The following is a 20,791-nucleotide window of genomic DNA, read 5'->3' on the forward strand; positions in this document are numbered from 1 at the left end:
TCCTGCAGGGCTCATGAAAGCAATCATCCAATTGGGGGGGGGGGAATAGGCAAATTAGTCAATTGCTCTAGAAAAAGAGGTGCCAGAACTCACCACGAGCACCTCCCTTGTTCTCTTAGAATAGCAATGGCACCCTCCTGAGAGGCGGCAAGTTCCAGCTGAAAAAAGCCCATAACAGCAATAAAAACCATAAAATAACCATTTTAAAAACCACACAAATCTCAGTTAACGGTTGTGGAAGGATCTATTCTTAACTGCCTTTGTAGGCCTGGCAGAAAAGTTTTCAGCAGGCATTTAAAAGTTGCCACAAAAGGCACCCATCGAATCTCCAGTGGCAGAGAGTTCCGCAGGACCAAACCAAAGACAGTGAAGGCTTGGTGTCCTTGATGTTGTCAAACGAGCCTCGTTGACTCAGGGAACAGCCAGCGATGTTGAGGGAGCTGGGATATGTAAAGGTTCAGGAGGCAACAGAGGTATCCTTGACCTAAGCTGCTCAGGATTTTGCCAGGTCATACTAGAATCTTGAACGTGGCTCAGTAATACTGCAAATATATGCAAACATTATTGACAGCCAAACTGGGTCATTCTTCTGCCCCTTTGGTTATACAGATTGGGTGCCCACCTTTTAAATTAAGGTTTCTTGGCTAGCGGGGCAGGGGCAGGATTGGGCATGACGTGAGCTCCTGAGAAGGTTGTTGTTGGTGTTGTCCTTTTCCAACCAAGACACACAATTCTGAATCCCAGCTACTCCCAGGGACAAACTGGGGTTGCCGCTTCCACGCTCAGCCCCAAACCACGAGCCAGGGTGCAGGATATTTTGAGCCGGATCCAGCAAGGACATCTCTTTATAAACCACCCAACTGAGCCGTTTTTCACCCATTGGATGCCAACCCTTTGGAATAACGTTTCCCGCTTTTAACTGGGACCCGACTTTGAGAAAGGGAGCGTGTGGGGGGTCAGGCATTGTGTGAGCACAGGGCGGGTTGTTGGTTTTGCATATAAAAAAAAATTTAAACCAGACATCTACCTCAGAGGCAGCCTCATGCAAACTTGTTCATCTGTGTCTGAATAGGCACCCCTAAATGACATTCGCATCATCTGGTGGCTTTGCAGGACGACCCCTGACCCTGTCTGGCTCTCCCGCATAGAAAGCCTGTCGTCTTCTCCCCCTGTCTGGCCATTGTCCCTCCATTTACATATTGCTCCCCCACCCCTCTTTTTCCCATGCTGTCGCTCTCAGAGGTTCACCCCCTCCCAACCCCTTCCCATCTTGTTCTCCCGCCCCAACCCGAGCCGGTTTTTAAAAATCAGTCAAGTTTAGAGAAGAGAAGGAGACTCCTCACATTCGGAGAGGCTGGAGGAGCCAGACACTTATATGCTGAAAGGATTTTTATTTTGCAGGGCGGGGGGGGGGGGGAGTCTGTTTTGAGTTTTCTCTCCCCATCCAAAATCTCTCTTTTTGACACCCCCCCCCCTTTACCACACACTTTGGGAACGCAGAAATGGCAAAACGTGGTGATTTAGGTGGAACCGTCAACTCTGGACAGCAAGAGACAGGGCAGGAGACTGAGTGAGTAGCAAACTTTTGCAGAAATGAAAATGGGCTCTGTCTTGTGGGCAATGTTTTGACGTTTTTGGGGAATAGGCTTTGCACAGGGTGAAATCCGGAGCCTCAAATCCAGATAGAAAGTAGGAGGAGGAAATAACCCATTTGAATTGTCCTGAGTGAGTCATGGCCACTAATTTCAATGGGTCTACTTCTGAGTAGGATTGGCTACAATTATATTGCTTTTTGTTAAAACTGTAGGATTTTATTTTTTTTTAATAAGGACTAGTAGGGATAGGCAAATGTGTCCATTTCACTCTTTCTTGTTTCCCCAGTCTTTAGCTTGGTTCTTTACATTTTCACAGCAGTTTGTGATTTGTATTTTTATTAAGGGAAAAAGTTCTCATGAAACATCATTGCTGAATTTTATCCACACTTTAGTGTCAAAATAATGTGCATATATATATATACACACACACATATATATATATGCGCATGACTTGGCTGGAGAACTGGCTTGTAAAATTCAGGAAAGTGCAAATTTTGACAGGGAGCTGTTTTCTGGTTTCCATATATTTTTCAAAACTGGGAATTTGCTTTTGTTTCTGATGTTTTTGATCGGTTTTATGTTTTTTATGGTTCTCTTTTGTAGGCTATCTTGAAAATCTAGATTAATAAAAAAAAATGAAATGAAATTGCGAATTTTGTAGGTTTACCTTCTGAGCTGAGGCCAGCTAAATAGCTACTCTGTCCAGAGAGAGAGAAGAAGTTATATTATCTCCTCTTCTTTTACAAATTTAATTGAGGACACCCTTGTAACACTTTTCACCTGGTTGGAGGGCTCTTCCAAGATTCATTTTGCCATTTCATACACTGGCAGAGGCTATGTTAGATGCTTTGTTAATATTTATCCATCCATCCATCTATCCAATCCTTCCTCCCAAAGTAACTTGAGAACAACTCACTTTGGAAGATCCTTAAAGAGTTAGGGAGGTCTTGCATCAATTAGGCCAAAGATGCATTCGAGAGGCTGAAAGTGTCCCATACCTGCAAATCTTAATCAGCTGTTCAAGATGAACCGGTTGCTAGCGTGCGAAACAGATTGCTGTGTTAATATTTGTGTGCACATGTTGCTGTTGTTGCTTAAAATAAAATAAAAAATTCTTCCTCCTCTTACCTCCAGGCTTTGGGTTGGGTAGCCAAGTTGAGTTAGGCACTTTGCGATGAGCTGATCCAATCGCCGGGCGAAATCCTCGGATAGACCTCTTTGCTTCTAGGGACTCTGTTTTGGAAGCCTGCAAATGAAATTTCAGAGGTGGCATTTACCCAAGGGTGGGGTCGGGGGCAGTGAAGAGGGGGGAAGCCCCCCCAATAATAAGAATAATAAATTAGGAACTTTGGTTTGATCAAAATAGGAACAAACGAAGCGATTTGCTGGTAGTGCTGGTTGTAAGCATTTGCAAAGGGACGGACCATGCAGACACGTAGAGAGAGAAATGTGTTGAAATCCTGGGAAGCTGTGCAATGGTTTGGTTTTCTTTTACCATCCAGAGATTTCCACGAACTGGAGTGGAGGCTGAGGATAATAACAAAATAATCAGAATAATTATCAGCATCGTAGGCAGGGGGAGGCGGAGAATTATGGCCGGTCCCTTTAAGATGCACAGACCATGTCTTCCTTCCCCTGGGTTTGTGACTCAGCAACTGCAGAGCCAGTAACTTGGGGAGGGGAGAGATTTTTTGCACACAGGGTTACTCTAAAGGCAGGTGCAACTGGGGTCTCAGTGGGATATGCTTGGGCCTGGACTGGGGTTGGTGGGGTATATATATTGTTATCGTGGGAGCAGCCTGCAAGAGGCGGCAGGTCTCCAAAGCCACATATTTGTGGGGGTGTAAAAGGGGGGTATTCCTTGAGGGCAAGCCGCTTTGGGTGTCTGTCCCAGCGGCAGTTTGGACAGCAGGGTTATTTTTGGATGCCTTTGCCATATTTCAGGTTATTGTTTCACTGCACTTAAAGCCCAGCTTTGTCTTCAAGGAGTTCAAGGAGTTCATGCATGCTCTCCCCCTCCTCACACAACAACCCTGTGAGGCAGACTAGGTTGAGACGCAGTGGCTGCCCCCCTCCCAAGGTCGCACCCAGTGAGCTTCACAGCTGAGTGGGGCTTCGAACGCTGGCCTCCCATGTCCTTACCCGATGCTCTAACCACTACACCAGGGATATATGTATTTCTGGACACATTGTGTTGCCAAATTCTGGACACACTGCGAAATTCAGGTAAGGGGCAAAGTTTCGAAAAATGGCTCCTGTCTTGTGTCCAAAAACATGGATCAGGTAGCTCAGAATGTAAGCGTGAACTAGATTGGATTTCTCCCTCTCCCCCTTGGGCTAAATACACAGATGTTTGGGCAAGGCCTACCCAACAGGGCTGGTTTTTCTCTTTGGTTATCTAGCTGTATGAGTATATATGATGTCATAAAGCTAGAAAACCGAATGTACAAACCCACCCACTACTCGACGGGGCACCCCAGCTTTTGCAAATGTCTCCCCACGTCTACATCTTCCGGCAAAGGGTCCTGAGAATTGTTGCAGGGGTTGGGGGGCAGGCGACCCCTTCCACATTATTGTGGGATGTACAGGAAGAGTTTTCTCTTAGGCGGCCAGTTAAACTCTTACTTGCTGAAAGAGAAGGATGGAATTGAACTAGAAGGCTGGGGGTAAATATAAATGAATAAAAGGGAATGGGGCTTCTCTGAGGGCCTCTGGCCGGCTTTCAACAGGGGTGGGATTTTATTAGGAAGAACATCCTGGCGGTAAGAGCTGTTGGACGGAGGATCGGGATCCCTCAAATGGTCTTCTATCATTGATGCTTTAGCTGAGATTCCTGCATTTCAGGGGGTTGGACTAGATAGAATAACAGAATTGTAAGGTACCATGAGGGTCATGTATAATAATAATAATAATAATAATAATAATAATAATAATAATAATATCCACCCATCTAACTGGGTTGCCCCAGCCACTATGGACGGCTTCCAACAGATATAAAAACACAATAAAACCTCAAACATTAAAAACTTCCTTACAGGGCTGCCTAAAGACATCTTCTAAAAGTCATACAGTGGTACCTCGGTTTACAAACTTAATCCATTCTGGAAGTCCGTTCTTAAACCGAAGCAGTCCTTAAACCAAGGTACACATTCCCTAATGAGGCCTCCTGCAACCAGTGCCCTTCCAACATTTGGATCCCATTCTTAGACCAAGGTAAAGTTCACAAACTGGGACACTACTTCCGGTTATGTGGAGTTCATAAACCAAATTGTTCATAAATAGGGCTGTTCTTAAACCGAGGTACGTCCAACTGTAGTTTTTTATCTCCTTGACATCTGATGGGGAGGGCGTTCCACAGGGCGGGCGCCACTACTGAGAAGGCCCCCTGCCTGGTTCCCTGTATCCTCACTTCTCGCAGGGAGGGAACCGCCAGAAGGCACTCAGAGCTGGACCTCCGCGTCTGGGGTGGATGGTGGGGGTGGAGACGCTTCTTCAGGTTTCAGGGCCAAGGCAGTTTAGGACTTTAAAGGTCAGCACCAACACTTTGAATGGTGCTCAGAAACATACTGGGAGCCAATGCAGATCTTTCAGGACAAGTGTTATATGGTACCAGCAGCTGCTCCCAGTCACCAGTCTGACTGCCACATTCTGGATTAGTTGTAGTTTCCGGGTCACCTTCAAAGGTAGCCCCACGTAGAGCGCATGGCAGTAGTCCAAGCGGGAGATAACCAGGCCATGCACCACTCTGGCCAGACAGTGGAAGCATTGTTGGAAGGGGTCCTGAGGGTCATCTAGCCCAACCCCCTGCAATACAGGAATCTTTTGCCCAATGTGGGGCTTGAACCCATGACCCTGAGATTAAGAGAAAAGGGGATGCGGGAGAGTTCACGAAAAGGAGAGAGCCCCCCCTGAGATTAAGAGTGTCCTGCTCTACTGCCTGAGCCATCTCAGTTGCATTAGTCATTCCTCTGCCCCACCCCTTGCCCACTCCCAAGGCTGCAATTCTGTGAAATTATGTGTGTGTGTTTTTACCTGGAAAAGCAGTTGATCGTGACAGCAGTCTACAGTGCAGCTGGGCTACAGATCAGTGGCAGAGCACTTGCTTGGCATGTAGAAGGTCCCAAGTCCCATCTGTCATGGATGCTTTAGTTGAGATTCCTCCATTGCCGGGGGAGGGGTGGACTGGATGACCCTCGGGGTCCCTTCCAGCTCTACAGTTTAGGATTCTATGGTTCAGTCTTCAGTCCTCTGCCCCAGCTGCAACAAAACATGTCTCTCCTGCGTGGGTCTCTACAGCCACAGCAAGCGCTGCAACCTTGCAACAGCTCGACCTCAGCCCCAAAGGTGCACTCTGTTGCAGTCCTGTGCTGCCAGCTGTGGCAGAGCTCAGGTGAGGGAGAAGCCAGCCAAGTCTCAGGGGGGTCCTTGCCTGGAGGCAGAGTCCGAATGCAAGGTCCAGCCCTAAGGTCAGGAGTATCTCAGTTCACGTAGTCAGGCGATCTGGGGGTCAAGGAAGCCGAGGGCCCAAGGTCACAAGAAGCAGCAAGGTCTGCTCAGAAACAACAAACTTTTGTTTCCAGTAACTGACTGAGGCTGGAAATTCTGCTTGAGAAAGCTGGAGTCAGCTGGTTCACATCAGGAGCAAGAAGGCTGATGAGCAACAGGTGGAGTCAACTCACCTTCTGCTCCTTCAGGCTGCTGCTCAGCAGGTGAAGCCGACTTCTGGCCCATGACACACTCCTCTGTGGTCTCCCAAGAGAGATGGATGCCAGCAGCAGCAGAAATAATAATCATAGAATTGCAGAAGGTTTGCTTTTTTAGGTGCCTAATTTATCCAGATTACTGCTAATTATTCCTGCAAGGGGTTGGACTTGATGACCTTTGGGGTGCCTCGCATTTTTCTACATTTCTAGGATTTCAGTTATGGGATGGATCACCAAGGAGAGCTTATGCCAGGCTTCAAAATCTCGCTCTCCCTGGCTGGCAAGGTAACATTTGGCTTGGCCCAGACACTTTCAAGCCTTTCTTCTTAAAAACGGAGAGCTAGAACTTTCTTTCTTTTGAAACAATGAAGCTTTTCTTTCCTTTTAAACTACTACAGAATCAAAGCATACTCAGTGCCCTGGTTACAAAACTAATAATTTTTTATTACCGCTATTATTTTTCATAGAATCGTAGAATCATGGAATTGTAGAGTTGGAAGGGCCCCCGAGGGTCATCTAGCCCAACCCCCTGCAAGGCAGGAATGTGTCCTTAATTTCAGATCCTGCCTCTCACTCGCCTGGAGGGGGTGGAGAGGGTTGCTGTCTGTGTTTGCAGAAACCAGCGTAGTGTTCAAAGGTAACAAATTACGTTTAGTGCTCCAGCGACTTTGACCTCCCTGTTCATGCGCTGAGTGCGTCCCTCAGACCAAAAATGATTCCCCACCTTTAAAGATCTGTTTGGCCCCAACAATTTGACAGCTTCCTCCAACCCCCAGACAGCTTCACCATTTTACTTGGGCAACATCTTCCTGGGGACTTTCTGCAAAGGTAGTTAAATAACAATTTCCTGGTTTGTGGCAGGTGGCAGAAGGTGGGAGGGAGAACTCTTCCCCCCCCCCCAGGCGCAAGCCAATGAGTCAGAAAGAACATCTTAAAATAGGCTCCACTTTAAGGTCTCGTCTTCCAAATGCCATTAATTTTCTGGAGATTACAGACCTTCTCCGTATCCTAGCATCAGAAACTATTCCAGGGAAGGGAACAACAGTCAATTGTAAAAAGCAACCCCAAACTGAAAAGGAAAAATCTTCCAGGCTGATCTGTAAAATGAGAATTGTTTGTTTGTTTGTTTGTTTGTTTGTTTGTTTGTTTGTTTGCTTGTTTTGCAAATTAAAAGCCTCTTTCACTAGAGTTGGAAGTGACCCTGAGGGTTGTCTAGTCCAACCCCCTGTAGTTGCTTTGGGGTTACACCACGGCCTTTAAGTGCATGTTGACTATGCATCAAATGTATGGGGTCAACTGTGGAATCATAGCACCATACAATTGTGGGGTTGGAAGGGGTCCTCAAGGTCTACTAGTCTAACCCTCTGCAATGCAAGAATCTCCACTAGATCGTACCCAACCGCTCCTTAAGAACCTCCAGGGTTTGCAAAGCTGTGCGAAGCCATCTGTGTAGTAATGTCAAGGCGTTACTTGTGGGTTTTAAGAGTGTTGCTTCCCAAATTTTATTCCAAGGCCATGTGACCTTTTGAACAAAAACGTTATCCACAGACACACTTCGTTTCAGCTGCTCTGATCTAGACCCAACACACACAAACCCCCGGGACCCATTCTCCGCAAATCCCGACAGCGAGAAGACCACCTGCCCATCGGAGAGGAGGCAACACAATGGATCTGTCTGGAGTCTGAATTGTGGGGAGAGAGGCTGTTTTATGATCTGCGTAGTTCACGGAGAATAGAAAACAGCTAGTTGGGCCACCTCTCTCTTCCCTCAGCCTCCATGGCCTCACCTCACTCTGCTAAATCATCTGGCCCTAGATTTATATTTTTAAAAGGTCAACTATAGTGTCAACACATACACACACACACGGAGGAGAGGGCTATCAATGGCCATTATTATTAATAATAATAATATTAATACTTTTTTATTTATACCCCGCCCTTCGCAGTTCAAAAACCGGGCTCAGTGCAGCTAACAACAAATTTAAAACACTTATCGTAATTATAAAAGCAGCATAAAATACAGTATAAAAACATGAATAACAATAAAATTCAAAAACCAGTTAGATAATCCCCTGGGCTAGCTGGCTGAATTGGTCCTACTTGGGCCAGCGAGGAGACCAGGGGAGAATTAGCTGTGGGGTCTAAGAGCGGGGAATCTTCGTAAAAAGGGGAGGGGAGGGAAGGGAAGGGAAATATAAGATCAGGCTGAATTCAAATTAAAGGCCAGGCAGAATAGCTCTGTCTTACAGGCCCTGCGGAAGGAGGTTAAATCCTGCAGGGCCCTGGTCTCCTGGGACAGAGCATTCCACCAGGTCGGAGCCACCACTGAGAAGGCCCTGGCCCTGGGGGAGGCTAGTCTGACTTCCTTGGGGCCCGGGACCTCTAAACTGTGGTTATTCATCAACCTTAAGGTCCTCTGTGGAGCAGACCAGGAGAGGCGGTCCTGTAAATACGAGGGCCCTAAGCCACAAAGGGCTTTAAAGGTCGAGACCAGCACCTTGAACCTGACCCTGTACTCCACCAGGAGCCAGTGCAACTGGAAAAGCACTGGGTAAATATGCTCTCCGTCTTACCCCGCCCATCTGACTGGGTTGCCCCAGCCACTCTGGGCAGCTTCCAACACATATAACCAATACCCTTCAAACATGTATAAAAACATAATAAAACATTAAACATTATAAACCTCCCCATCCAGGGCTGCCTTCCGATATCTTCTAAAGGTTGTCTCATTACTTATCTCCTTGGCTTGGGGGTCGCATAACTCCGGACCCTCCCACATTTCTTGGATGAAAATAGGGATGTCCTAAGGAAAAGTGGGACATTCTGGGATCAAATCAGAAACCGGGCAGCTTCTGTAAATCCAGGACTGTCCCTGGAAAATGGAGACACTTGGAGGATCTGTGAATAGCAGTTGCTGGAAACCACAGGAGAGGAGGGTGTCGCTCATGCCTTGCTTTTAGGATTGGGGCCCTTGGCCAGCCCCCAGGAGAACAGGATGCTGGGCTGAGTCAGCAGGACAATTCTGACGGCCTTATGACTCATATGTCAGCTTGGTGGAAACTCCATGTCCAAGTAGAGTCTATCTTTGAATGCCAGTCCTGCTAGTGGGATTTACTTAGTTATCCCTCTTTTTTTGCCAGATCATTTTTATTTTTATTTTCCAAATATTTACCAAATCATTCAAACAAATTTAATACGAATTTCCCCCCCAAAAAATTTCCTGCATTCCGTTCTTGATGCTTCCCAAGTTCTCTCTTGTTGCTGCATTCTTTCCCTAGTTATTTCTAATTCACATTCCATTCCTTACAATTAACCTTATATTACAATAGGTTTTGTGTGTTTTTAAACTTATCCTTAGCCATTAGCTATCCACTTTCCAATTCCTGCACGTACAATATTTTAACATTTGCAATATCTGTAAGTGAGGTTAATCAACAAATTATCAGTCCATGATAATAATTATCATTTCTAAGTTAAGTTCCTTTCCTCCATTCTGCGTGTATGAAAATCTAATAGTTGACATTCACTAGATGTTTTCCCTTTTCTTCTTATAATAGTCCGCTCTCTCAAAAAAAACTTCCTGTCCACTGTGCTTTAATTTCCAGACCATGGATCCCCTCAATTATTTAGCTATCCTTAGGAACATTGGAAGCTGGCACATGCTGTTTGGTGTTGCCCACACTGGCTGGCAGCAGCACTCCATGATTTCAGACAGGCCTCTCTCCCAGTCTTGCCTGGAGATCCTGCCAGGGATTCGAACCCAAGACCTCCTGCATGCAGAGCAGGCACTCTCCCAGAGCTCCTTGGCCCTTTCCATCCTCTCCCACCAACAACCTTGTGAGGGAGGTTAAGCTGAGAGATATAGTGACTGCCCCCAAGTCCCCCAGTGAGATTGGTGGCTGAGTGGCAGATTCGAACTCGGGTTTCTCCCAAGTCCTAGTCATAGTTGCAGTGTGTGGGGAGGGGGAGGTACATCACTGCATGTATCCAACAAAGTTCTACTCAAAGTAGACACGTTAAAGTTACCGGACCCAAGTTTCCAATGGGCCACCTCTGAGCAGGACTATAGTAAGAAAAACAAGAGGAGATTTCCTTGTTCGTTTATTTCATTTAAGAATCATAATGACTGCACTCCTGTTCAATAATTTCACACACACAAAATATTTTAAAAACTGCATTATGTGTAAAAACAATTTTAAGAACAGAAAAACCTTAATTGCAATTACATACAAAACATTTTTTAAAAAAGCAGGTTGTGTATAAAATCCATTTTCTAATGGTTAGCTTTTTTATCACTATGTTTATATATACGGTATATTTTTTAAAAAAAACTATTGTGTTACATACTGTAGTGTTAACAGGTTTATATTTTAAAATCAAGATTCAACTTTTTATATATACAGTGGTACCTCAGTTTTGGAACGTAATCTGTTCTGGAAGACCGTCTGAGTTCTGAAATGTTTGAAAACCGATGTGTGAAGGGCGGTCTGCATATTCAATAGAGAATTTTTTTAAAAAAACACCTCAGCAGAAGCCCTTTACTTCCGAGGTGTGCTCAAAAACGGAAGCATTTACTTCCGGGGTTTTGGCATTTGAAAACCGAAACATTTGACTTCTGAAACGTTAAAAAACTGAGGTACCACTGTATAGATAACTGTATTTTTATGCACCCACCAGTCTTGAGATACCTCTATCTATCATCTATCTATCTATCTATCTATCTATCTATCTATCTATCTATCTATCTATATCTATCTATCTATCTATCTATCATCATCATCTATCTATCTATCTATCTATCTATCATCTATCTATCTATCTATCTTTCTCATACCCTCCAACATTTCTCAGATGGGACACCCTATTCTACATCAGGAAGCTTCTCCTGCACACGTAGACCTCGTGGGCACATCAGCATTGGTCACCTTGAGCCAACGCCAACCTCTCTGCGGAACCTGCCTCACAGGGTTGTTGTGAAGGGAAAATGTGCGAAGGAAGGGATTGTGTGCAACACCTTCCACAGATAAATGGAAGGAAATAGGATATAGGATTTGAGCTGCCTTGAGTCCCTGTCAGGGGAAAAAACAGGATATAATAATAATAATAATAATAATAATAATAATAATAATAATAATAATAATAATAGAAGAAGAAGAAACAGAATGATCGGGAACATGCTAGACAGAAAATCCTATTAAACTCAGTGGGACTTAGTTCTGAGTGAAAATGCTTAGGACCGCAGTGTAAGGCAGCCCAGTCTTGACCAAGTTACCTGCGAGTAAGCTCTGCTGAATACAATGGGGCTTACTTCTGAGTAGACAGGGCAAGGCTCTATTTGCATTAAAGGAATCAACACTCCCCACATTTCCTAAGATATGGCTGACTGTGGAAGCATTGCAATTACAGTGGTACCTTGGTTCTCAAACTTAATCCGTTTCGGAAGTCTGTTCCAAAACCAAAGCGTTCCAGAACCAAGGTGCACTTTCCTACAGAAAGTAATGCAAAATGGATTAATCCATTCCAGACTTTTAAAAACAACCCCCAAAACAGCCATTTAACATGAATTTTACTATCTAACAAGACCACTGATCCGTAAAATGAAAGCAATAAACAATGTACTGCAGTCATACAATCAGTAGCTGAACTGGGTTCCACACAGTCACAAAAACAAAACAAAACAAAACAAGCCGCAAAAACAAAGATGCAAAATAAATAGTAAAAATAGACAGACCTCAGTGTAAAACTCAAAATGGAAGCATAACACTCAAAACGGAGCATGTTCGGCTTCCGAAAAATGTTCCCAAAACAGAACACTTACTTCCAAGTTTGCAGTGTTTGGGTTCCAAGTTGTGTGAGTGCCAAGGTACCACTGTAAAGAATTTTAAATGGATTGGTGACATTTTCTTCCAAAAATATAAGAAAGGCTTCGTATGCCAGCTTCGCCGTTTCCTTCATTTGGCGCAGGGATTTCATTTTCTGTAGAAACTGGACTCCGTTTCTGCACCTACACACAAACCACTCTTAATTGTTTTCTTTTAAATGGAGGAAAATGGAAACCGGGACATTCCGGGATCAAATCAGAAACCGGGATGGCTTCTGTAATTCCGGGACTATCCCTGGAAAATTGGGGCACTTGGAGGTTCTGCTCTCTGTCTGTCTATCTTCCCCCCTGTATTTCATAGAATGATAGAATTGTGGAGCTGGAAAGACCCCAGGGGTCATCCAGTCCCACCCCAGGAAGGAAGGAATATTTGCCCTCTTCCGGAGTGAGTGGCAATGGGCCTGAGCTTTCCCTGCGCAGAAGGAGTACTGGCTGACTGGGGTGGAGGAGAAGTAACAGAAAACAGAGAGGGCGGGGGATGCAGTGGAGTAGCCTGCCAGAGGGCAGGGGCTGGCTGGCCGGCGGGAGGGCCCAACATTTTGCGGAAGCCTCGCTTTTGTCGCTATGTTCTTGGCACACTGCGGTGAGGGATGACCCCAATGAGATGGATGAGTCTGCCAAGGACTCGGAAATAGCTCAGTTGGTACTTGAAAAGGGAGTGGGGGGGGTCATTTGGCATTTTGCTGGGTCCATTTTCCTATGTCCTTTGGAGGCTTGCTTTGTCACCAGCTTCCTCCGTGCCACAATGGAGGGCCGCCCATGCCCGCTCTCCCGGTGCCAAGACGAGGCAGCTGAATCGGAGGCCATTTCTGTTCAGTTTTGACTCCACCAGGCACTGAATGGGCTTGCCTGGCTTGGGCGGATATTGAGAGTCGAGTTCAGATCTGCCAGTCCAAGTTCTTTTTTAAACTTCTTTGTTCGGGGGCTAAACAGTCTCCCAGTTTGCAAAGTGGGGCACTTTCAGGAAAAAGTCTTTGAAGGCAGGCGGGGGGGGGGGGCAGCCTAAACAGAGAAAGGCTTGTATAAGCATGAATGGTGTTGGGCGAGAGTAATAAATTTAGGTGCAGGAAAAGGGACCCCCACAAAAAAGTAGAAAAATGATCAAGGGGACGGAGCGACTCCCCAATGAAGGAAGCTTGCAAAGTTTGGGGGCTTTCTTAAGTTTGGAGAAAAGGCTAGTTTAAGGGAGGCTATAAAATGGTGTGTGGAATGGAGAAAGTGGATTGAGAGAAGATTTCCTCATGCATTCATATAACACCACAACTTGTGGGCATCTGTGAATTGGTCTCACCTATTATTATTATTATTTCAATTTATATACTGTACCATCCTTTATCAGAAGATCCCAGGGGAGTGTACAACATTAAAAACACATTACAGAACATCAATGATAAAAACATAAGGAAAACATAAGAGAAAGCAAACTGACAGACAGTCTAATGATAAAATTGTCATCATAAGAACTGTCCTCTACAGTCGGTGGCCATCACAAAATCTTGTGGGAGCAAATTCTGTGTTTTTACTTTGCACTGTGTGAGGAAGTCCTTCCTTCTGTTGGTTCTGAAACTACCAGAGTAATTTCTTTTGCGAAAATATCAGGCTTGCAGCTTAAAAGGACACGGCACACGAGGAAAGGAGGAAGAGCTGAGAGGAAGAAACAGCAAGCTCGAACTATTCTGTGATTTTGTGTCATTCCATTTTAAAGCTGCCCAATTTAGAGGTCATTACTGGCAGCCCTTGAGGAGCTGGAGCAACTCCCCGATGAGAAAAAAAAGTGGCAATGTCTGGGGCTTTTAAATTAGGGGGAAGGCATGTTTCAGATGAGAAATGACTGAGCTGTATAAAATTATGAGTGGCAGGGAGAAAGAGGATAAAGAAAATATTTTCTCCCTCTCTCATATAACACCAGATCTCCTAGAACAGAATCATAGAATCATGTGCTGATATATTTCCTCACCTTTATATGCAAAGTTTCTACCTGCAGGGAGTAAAGGAAAGCAGTTATTATTTAATTTATATTTACCTTTTTAAAGTATTTCTATAAAAAGCATTCAATAGACAAAGTTTTCTGATCTCACAACGTCCTCGATTAAAGCAACAACATTTCATATTGCAGTACAGAGGAACAGCGGTACTCTGCCTCCAGGAGCCTACAATCTGGAGAAAGAAAGATAATTTTTCTTTTTTGCAGAGTGGGATGTTAACAGAATGAGTGGAGAGAAAGACCCTGCAGGGAATGGGAATGATAATGATGCCTGGAGGGGGAGGGGGATAAAAGAGAGTGATGGACTGCCTCTGAAACTGGAGGCTCAACGTAGCCATCTTGGCTGCATCAAATCATGGACTCGTATTGGTTTCAGCAGCGGCCAGCCCTTGAGGAGAAGCCCATGCAGTCAGGGCCACAGGGCAGTGAGGCCTCTCGTGGCATTTATCCCCAGGGAGCTGCTACTTTGAGGTAGACTGTGCCTGTGTGTGGATGTTCCCTTAATATCCTGACTTAACAGCAGGTCCATAGGCCTGTCTTTCCTCCAGAGAATGTACCTAATCTCAAAGATCAGAGAATATCCAGGCATAAGAAGCTTCCATCTCAACAGGTGTTGGGGGGGGGTGTCTTTTCTTTCCCTGCAGAGCAGGTCTCCTACCGCTGAGCGATGCTTCTTCCCTTTAAAATAAAGCAAGATGCTGCTCCTCATGACTCCGGTTTAAACAGGAGTTCAGGAAGTGGCTTTACCCAGAGTTGGACCATTGGGAGCTGAAGACTGTCCAGACTGAGAAGCACCTGTGGCTCTCTGGCTCTTGCCTTGATTCTGGCGTCCATTGTCCCTGACCATTGGTCATGCTGGCTACTGGGTGTTGCAAACCAAAGCGCCTCAAGAGTTTTGTACCAAACTGTGAAATGAACATTCTTCCACACCAGAAGCCTTAACTTGGCTGTAGTTATGGGCTTCAGGACGGGCACTCTGCACATGCCCTAGAAATGAACAAGCAAAAGCCTTGTTATTTTCCATCCATGTGTGCAGTCCTAAGCGATGTGTCCTAGAATGATGTTGGGCTATTTTAAAACATTTTGGCTGTGCGCATTATTTCATGTAGCTTTTATTGAGATGAGCAACTCATTCAGAGCCATGAGGCCTAGCAGTTAGCTTTCCTGTTTTCAGGGATTATCACAGCTGTGCAGCATCAAGCCTGAGTTGAAATCCCCAGCAGGACTGGGGGAACCTCCCTGTCTGAAACCCTGGCAAGTCTCTGCCAGTCAGTGCAGAAAATACAGAGACTGAGAGACTGTTGATTCCTGCATTCCAGGGGGTTGGACTAGATGACCCTGGGATCCCTTCCAACTCTATGATTCTGTGCAGCAGCCAAGCTGGGTTTTCCCAAAGATTGCTTCTCAGAGGATGGACCAAGGCATTGAATGCTAAAGAGCTAAGTAGAGCTTCCATGTTCAGGGGCAGTCTACCACCAAATGCCAGGCATGTAGTCCTGTCCTGGGAAGCTTCATGGCAGAGCCCCTGTTTCCCATGCAGGTTCAATCCCTGAGGGCACCTCCAGGAAAGGAATGGGAGAGTCCCCTGCCTGGCTCAGCATCCTGCTGAGATCAGATTTCCAGGTCCTCTGGTTTCGCATTCAGAACTGAGGGTCAGAGGTCAGTCTTGCATTGCCATTGCCAGATGATCCGCGGGGGTCCCGTCCAACACCAGAATTCTAGGATGCCATGCAGTCGTGGCATGAACACATTCTGTACAGTATCTTGATGGACAGGAGACAAGCCACACTCTCAAATTTCTGTTGTGGACTGCCTCTTTCTGTATGATGCATTGGGGTGGACTTTGGCTAAGGAGTTGGGCAGCTTCTAAGCTTTAAAAAGTTCTTGCACACTTTTGTTCTGGGTCCCCTCACCTCCTTACAAAGTGGGGGGGGGGGAGAGTGCCCCTACAACAGGAACCGATCCTCCTTGCTTTCCTCAACTCATTCCTGTCTCTGCTCATTCTTCTCAGAATTATAACAGACTTTAGGGTGCACTGCCATCCCTTGATGGGGAGTTGGGTTGTAAAAGCCAACCCCATTTTTTTCTTATAAGAGATTGCTTTCTTTTTTTAAAAGGCTCTAGTCCTCATGCCTGCAGCAACAGGCTCACAGGCTCAAAAACATGTGGACAGATCTTATTGTGTTTTAATTTGTTCTTACTGTGTTCTTTGTGCACCAGCAAAGAACTGAGCCCAATCTTCTTGAAGACTGAAAGCAGTCTACTCTAAGCTGGCACTGAATCTCTCAGGATTGGGGCCAAGAGAGACACCTTGCCTGATTCTTTTCAATGCACAGGCTCCATCTGCACACTGGGTAGAAATAATAATAATAATAATAATAATAATAATAATAATAATAATAATAATAATGATATTTTATTATGTGCCACTCTGGGCAGCTTCCAACACATTAAGCACAGTAAACACTGAAACCTTCAAACACTGAAACCTTCCCCATACAGGGCTGCCATCAGATATCTTCTAAAAGTCATATGTTGTTTATCTCCTTGGAATCTGATAAGAGGGCGTTCCACAGGGCGGGCGCCACCACCGAGAAGGCCCTCTGCCTGGTTCCCTCTAACCTCACTTCTTGCAGTGAGGGAACCACCAGAAGGCCCGCAGTGCTGGAACTCAGTGTCCGGGCTGAATGATGGGGGTGGAGACGCTCCTTCAGGTTTCAAGGCCGAGGCTTTTTAGGGCTTTAAAGGTAAGCACCAGCTCAGAAACGTACTGGGAGCCAGTGAAGATCCTTTAAGACTGGAGTTATATGATCCCAGTTCCCAGTCTAGCTGCCACATTCTGGATTAGTTGTAGTTTCTGAGTCACCTTTAAAGGTAGCCCCACGTACCACTCTGGTGAGACAGTGAGGGTCTCAGATGGAGCTGGTAGGCAGTGGTGAGTCCAAAACGAACCCCAGGCTGCGCACCTGGTCCTTTAGGTCGCCCCACCTGCCTGCCCCCTGCCCCCCAGAAACAGCACTCCTTGGGATTCAGCCTCTATACATTGACTGCCATCCCACCCAATATGCTCTAGACTGGAGGGAGCACATTTTCCAGGTTCTGTACCTTCACTGCATCCTGACCCCACCGCCATATGGCCCTTCGGAAACCTCCAGCCCCCTTCCCCAATATCCCTCTGTGCGAACTTTCATCTTGACCTTGCCGGCAACCTAGCCAGATGCCGAAAGAGGGCTTTGGTGTGTCTCTGTGAGAGTCCACAGCCGAGTTTTATTTCTGGGCCGCTGAGACACCTTTTTTGTTTCTCCCTGTTTTTCAGTATGGTTTTTGTGGGGGTGGGGGTGTTCCCCCCTGCCTCCCCCCATCTTTTATCCCCACAGCAACAAAAGGTGGTGGGGCAGTGGGGGGATGGGACGGACGGCGAGGTGTGGTTTTTTTTTAAGCAAATTGACGGTGAAATTAGTGTCAGGGCTGTCTCTGTGCACTAAACAAACGCCCCTCCAAATGGAGGACGCGGGTTGTGTATATATTAGCGTTGGGGGGGTGACCCTGGCGGGGCCATTCGCCCGAGCGTGGGAAAATTGGACGAGCCCCTTTCACAGCTGTTCAGGCCTCCAATAGGCAAGGGGGCTGCCCCCCTCCTCCTCAGGCTGGCCTCCATTCAGTCTTTCAAGCGAGACACTCTTTTGACGACTCTTTCTCTCCTTCCCAGCAAACACAGACCATTGTTTCCGCCGCTAGGGAAGGCTGCAAGGGGGTCTGCCGTAAAGGGGAGGTGTGGGTGTCGCCCCCCCCCCCAGAAAACCTCCAGACGTCGCTCTGGGGGGTGGAGGGAAATGGGGGTTCAGGCAGGAGAATCGTAGAATCGTAGAGTTGGCCTGTGCTAAGGGGGGTGGACTAGATGACCCCTGGGGAACCTTCCGACTCTGCAATTCTAAGCGGCTGAACCAAAATTTAATAATAAACAAAGCATGGATAGGCAAATCCTACATTTCAACCTCGGTTTGCAACTTATAAAGTTATTGTGAAAGTTCATCGGTGTTTCAGTGTGGATTTTCATAGGAACGTCAAATTGTGGATTTGGGAGGGATCCCCGAGGGTCATCTAGACCAACCCCCTGCAATGGAGGAATCTTTGGCCCAATGTGGAACCTGAACCTACAACCCTGAGATTAAGAGAAGAGGGGGTGCAGGAGGGTTCATGAGAGAGAAAAGGAGAGGGCCACACCGTTTGGTGGAACTGCCTCCAGTGCATGGCTTTTGCCGTGAAAGATACGAGGAACTGTAGTTCCAAGGGTGCCGGGAATTGTAGTTTTGTGCAGATATTGCTACACAAGCGGCGAGGGAATCCAGGAGGGTTCTGGGAGAGCGGGGATATCTGTGCCCAGGTGAGGGACAGGGAGACCCACATCCCTCCAGGTGTTCTTCATTCTCTCTCAGCCTAGCCAACCTCACAGGGTTGTTGTGAGGATAAAAAGGGGCAGGAGAAGTCTGTGGACATTGCTTTGTGCTCCTTCCAGCAGAGAGGTCTGCAAACTGTGGTCCGTTGCCTTTGGATGCTTTTGAGTTCAGAGAAACGGCAAGGCAACATGCATAACATTTAGATAACTGCATTGTGTGGAAGAAGTGGGTAGAGGAAAGTCCCCCCCCCCATCTCTCACAATGCTACAACCTCTGAGCATCCCATGAAGCTGAAAGTTGGAAGATTCAGGACAGATAAAATAATGTCCATGCAGCACAGAGTTGACCTATGGAACTCACTCCCACAGGACGGTTGATACATTCCTGCAAGACAAGCCTTCAAGCTTATTCCATCAGCTAGCTAAAGAACTCCTTTTCGAGTGTGACAGATAATTCCCTCTGAGACAGCATCCCCTCTGCACCTGGAGTAACTTGAATGTCCCCGTTTAGCTCAGCCGAGACATTTAATCCCTGTAAGGAAGCTGCCTGTTGGTGGGAAGAGACGGAGCAGAGACTCAAACAGGGGTGCAACCAGCAAGCTCCTCCGGGGGCAAGCAAGTCAACTCCCTCTCTGTGGTGGCTGCAGAAGAAGACTCCAGTTTGCATCTCACACCAATCTGGGAGGGGGAGACAGACTCGGGATTCAAGATGATCTTAGAAGATTGGCGAACTGGGCCCAAGCTAGCAAAACGAATTTTAGTAGGAGCAAATGTCAGGTTCTGCGCTTAGGCAGGAAGAACCAGATGCACAAATATGGGATGGGGGACACCTGGTTTGCTAGCAGCGCATGTGAAAAGGACCGAGGGGTCTTGGTGGACCACAAGATGAACATGAGTCCACAGGGTGATGCAGCAGCAACAAAGGCGAATGCTACTCTAGGCTGCATCAACAGAAGTCAAGTGTCCTGGTCAAGGGAAGTAAAAGCACTGCTCTGTTCTGCCTTGGGCAGACCACTGAGTGCCACAATTTAGGAAGGATGCTGACAAGCTGGAAGGTGGTACATACCCTACAGCATTTCTCGGATGAAAATAGAAATGTCCTAAGGAAAAGCGGGACATTCCGGGGTCAAATCACAAACCAGGACAGATTCTGTAAATCTGGGACTGTCCTTGGAAAATAGGGGCACTGGGAGGGTCTGCGATATATCATCTTGTAATAGTTTTCTTTTAAGCCATAATGTGCTGTGAAGATAACTCTTATAAATATTCATAGTTTGCTATGTCACTTGCAAGAGAGACAGTGTGGGGTAGTGGTTGGAGTGTCTTACTAAACCTGGGAGACCAGGGTTCAAATCCTCCACTTGGCCATGGAGCTCACTGGGTGACCTTGTGGCCAGTTACTGCCACGCTGGCGTTCGCCTTCTCCTCCTGGTCCAGTTGTTCTGTTTCCAATTTATTATTTTTATTATTTTAAAAAAATAATGCTTCCCGCACTCTTCTCCCATTCCACCCGCCCCCAAAATTGCAACCAGTGTACATCAGCCACAACATAATTTTGCATCAGCACCCTGCTCCCAGATTCAGATGCAGTGGTTGTTAAACCCGTCATCCAGTGGCAAGAAGAGAAAAAGCTGGTACAAAAACTGAAGTTGATCTGTGTTTAAAAGAGAGGAAACTTTCGAAAACATACTGGTTATTTCAATACGGCCTAACCGGAAGTGCCAACTCCTTTCTTGAGTGAGGCTCCTCTGCCTTTAACAGCAGTGCAAAAACGGAAAAATCAACAGGTGCATTTTATCATGGCGCTGCAATAACAGGCGCTGCACCTGTTGAATTTCTATGTGCAGCTATTAAATGTGCAAAACCCTCTTGGGAAGATGCTGGAGGAAACAGGAAACAGGAAACCAAGCCTGATGAGGGACGGTTGAAGGAGCTGGGGGTGTTTAGCCTGGAAAAGAGTGAGAGGAGATAGGAGAGCCATCTCCAAATATTCACATGGAAGAGGGAGCCAGCTTGTTTTCTCCTGCTCTGGAGGACAGGACTCGAACCCATGGCTTCAGGTTACAAGAAAGGAGATTACGACTAAACACCAGGAATAACTTTCTGACAGTGAGAGCTGTTTGACAGTAGAACACTCTCCCTCAGGAGCTTGTGACTCTCCTTCCTTGGAGGTTTCTAAGCAGAGGTTGGGTGTCCCTCTGCCATGGATGCTTCAGCTGAGATTCCTGCATT

At 46.4% G+C, this 20,791-nt stretch overlaps 1 long non-coding RNA gene across 1 annotated transcript in view; it reads left to right on the forward strand.

The window, feature by feature from the left end:
- Nucleotides 1-685: 685 nt before the first annotated feature.
- LOC308577767 overlaps nt 686-20,791 on the forward strand; it is a 37,707-nt gene continuing 17,601 nt past the window's right edge. The window contains exon 1 of the long non-coding RNA XR_014003667.1: nt 686-1,570. This is a non-coding gene — a long non-coding RNA (uncharacterized lncRNA). The remainder of the gene's footprint in view (nt 1,571-20,791) is intronic.

This window comes from Podarcis bocagei (assembly GCF_964188305.1).
Source record: "Podarcis bocagei genome assembly, chromosome: 18".
Taxonomy (NCBI): Eukaryota; Metazoa; Chordata; class Lepidosauria; order Squamata; family Lacertidae; genus Podarcis; species Podarcis bocagei.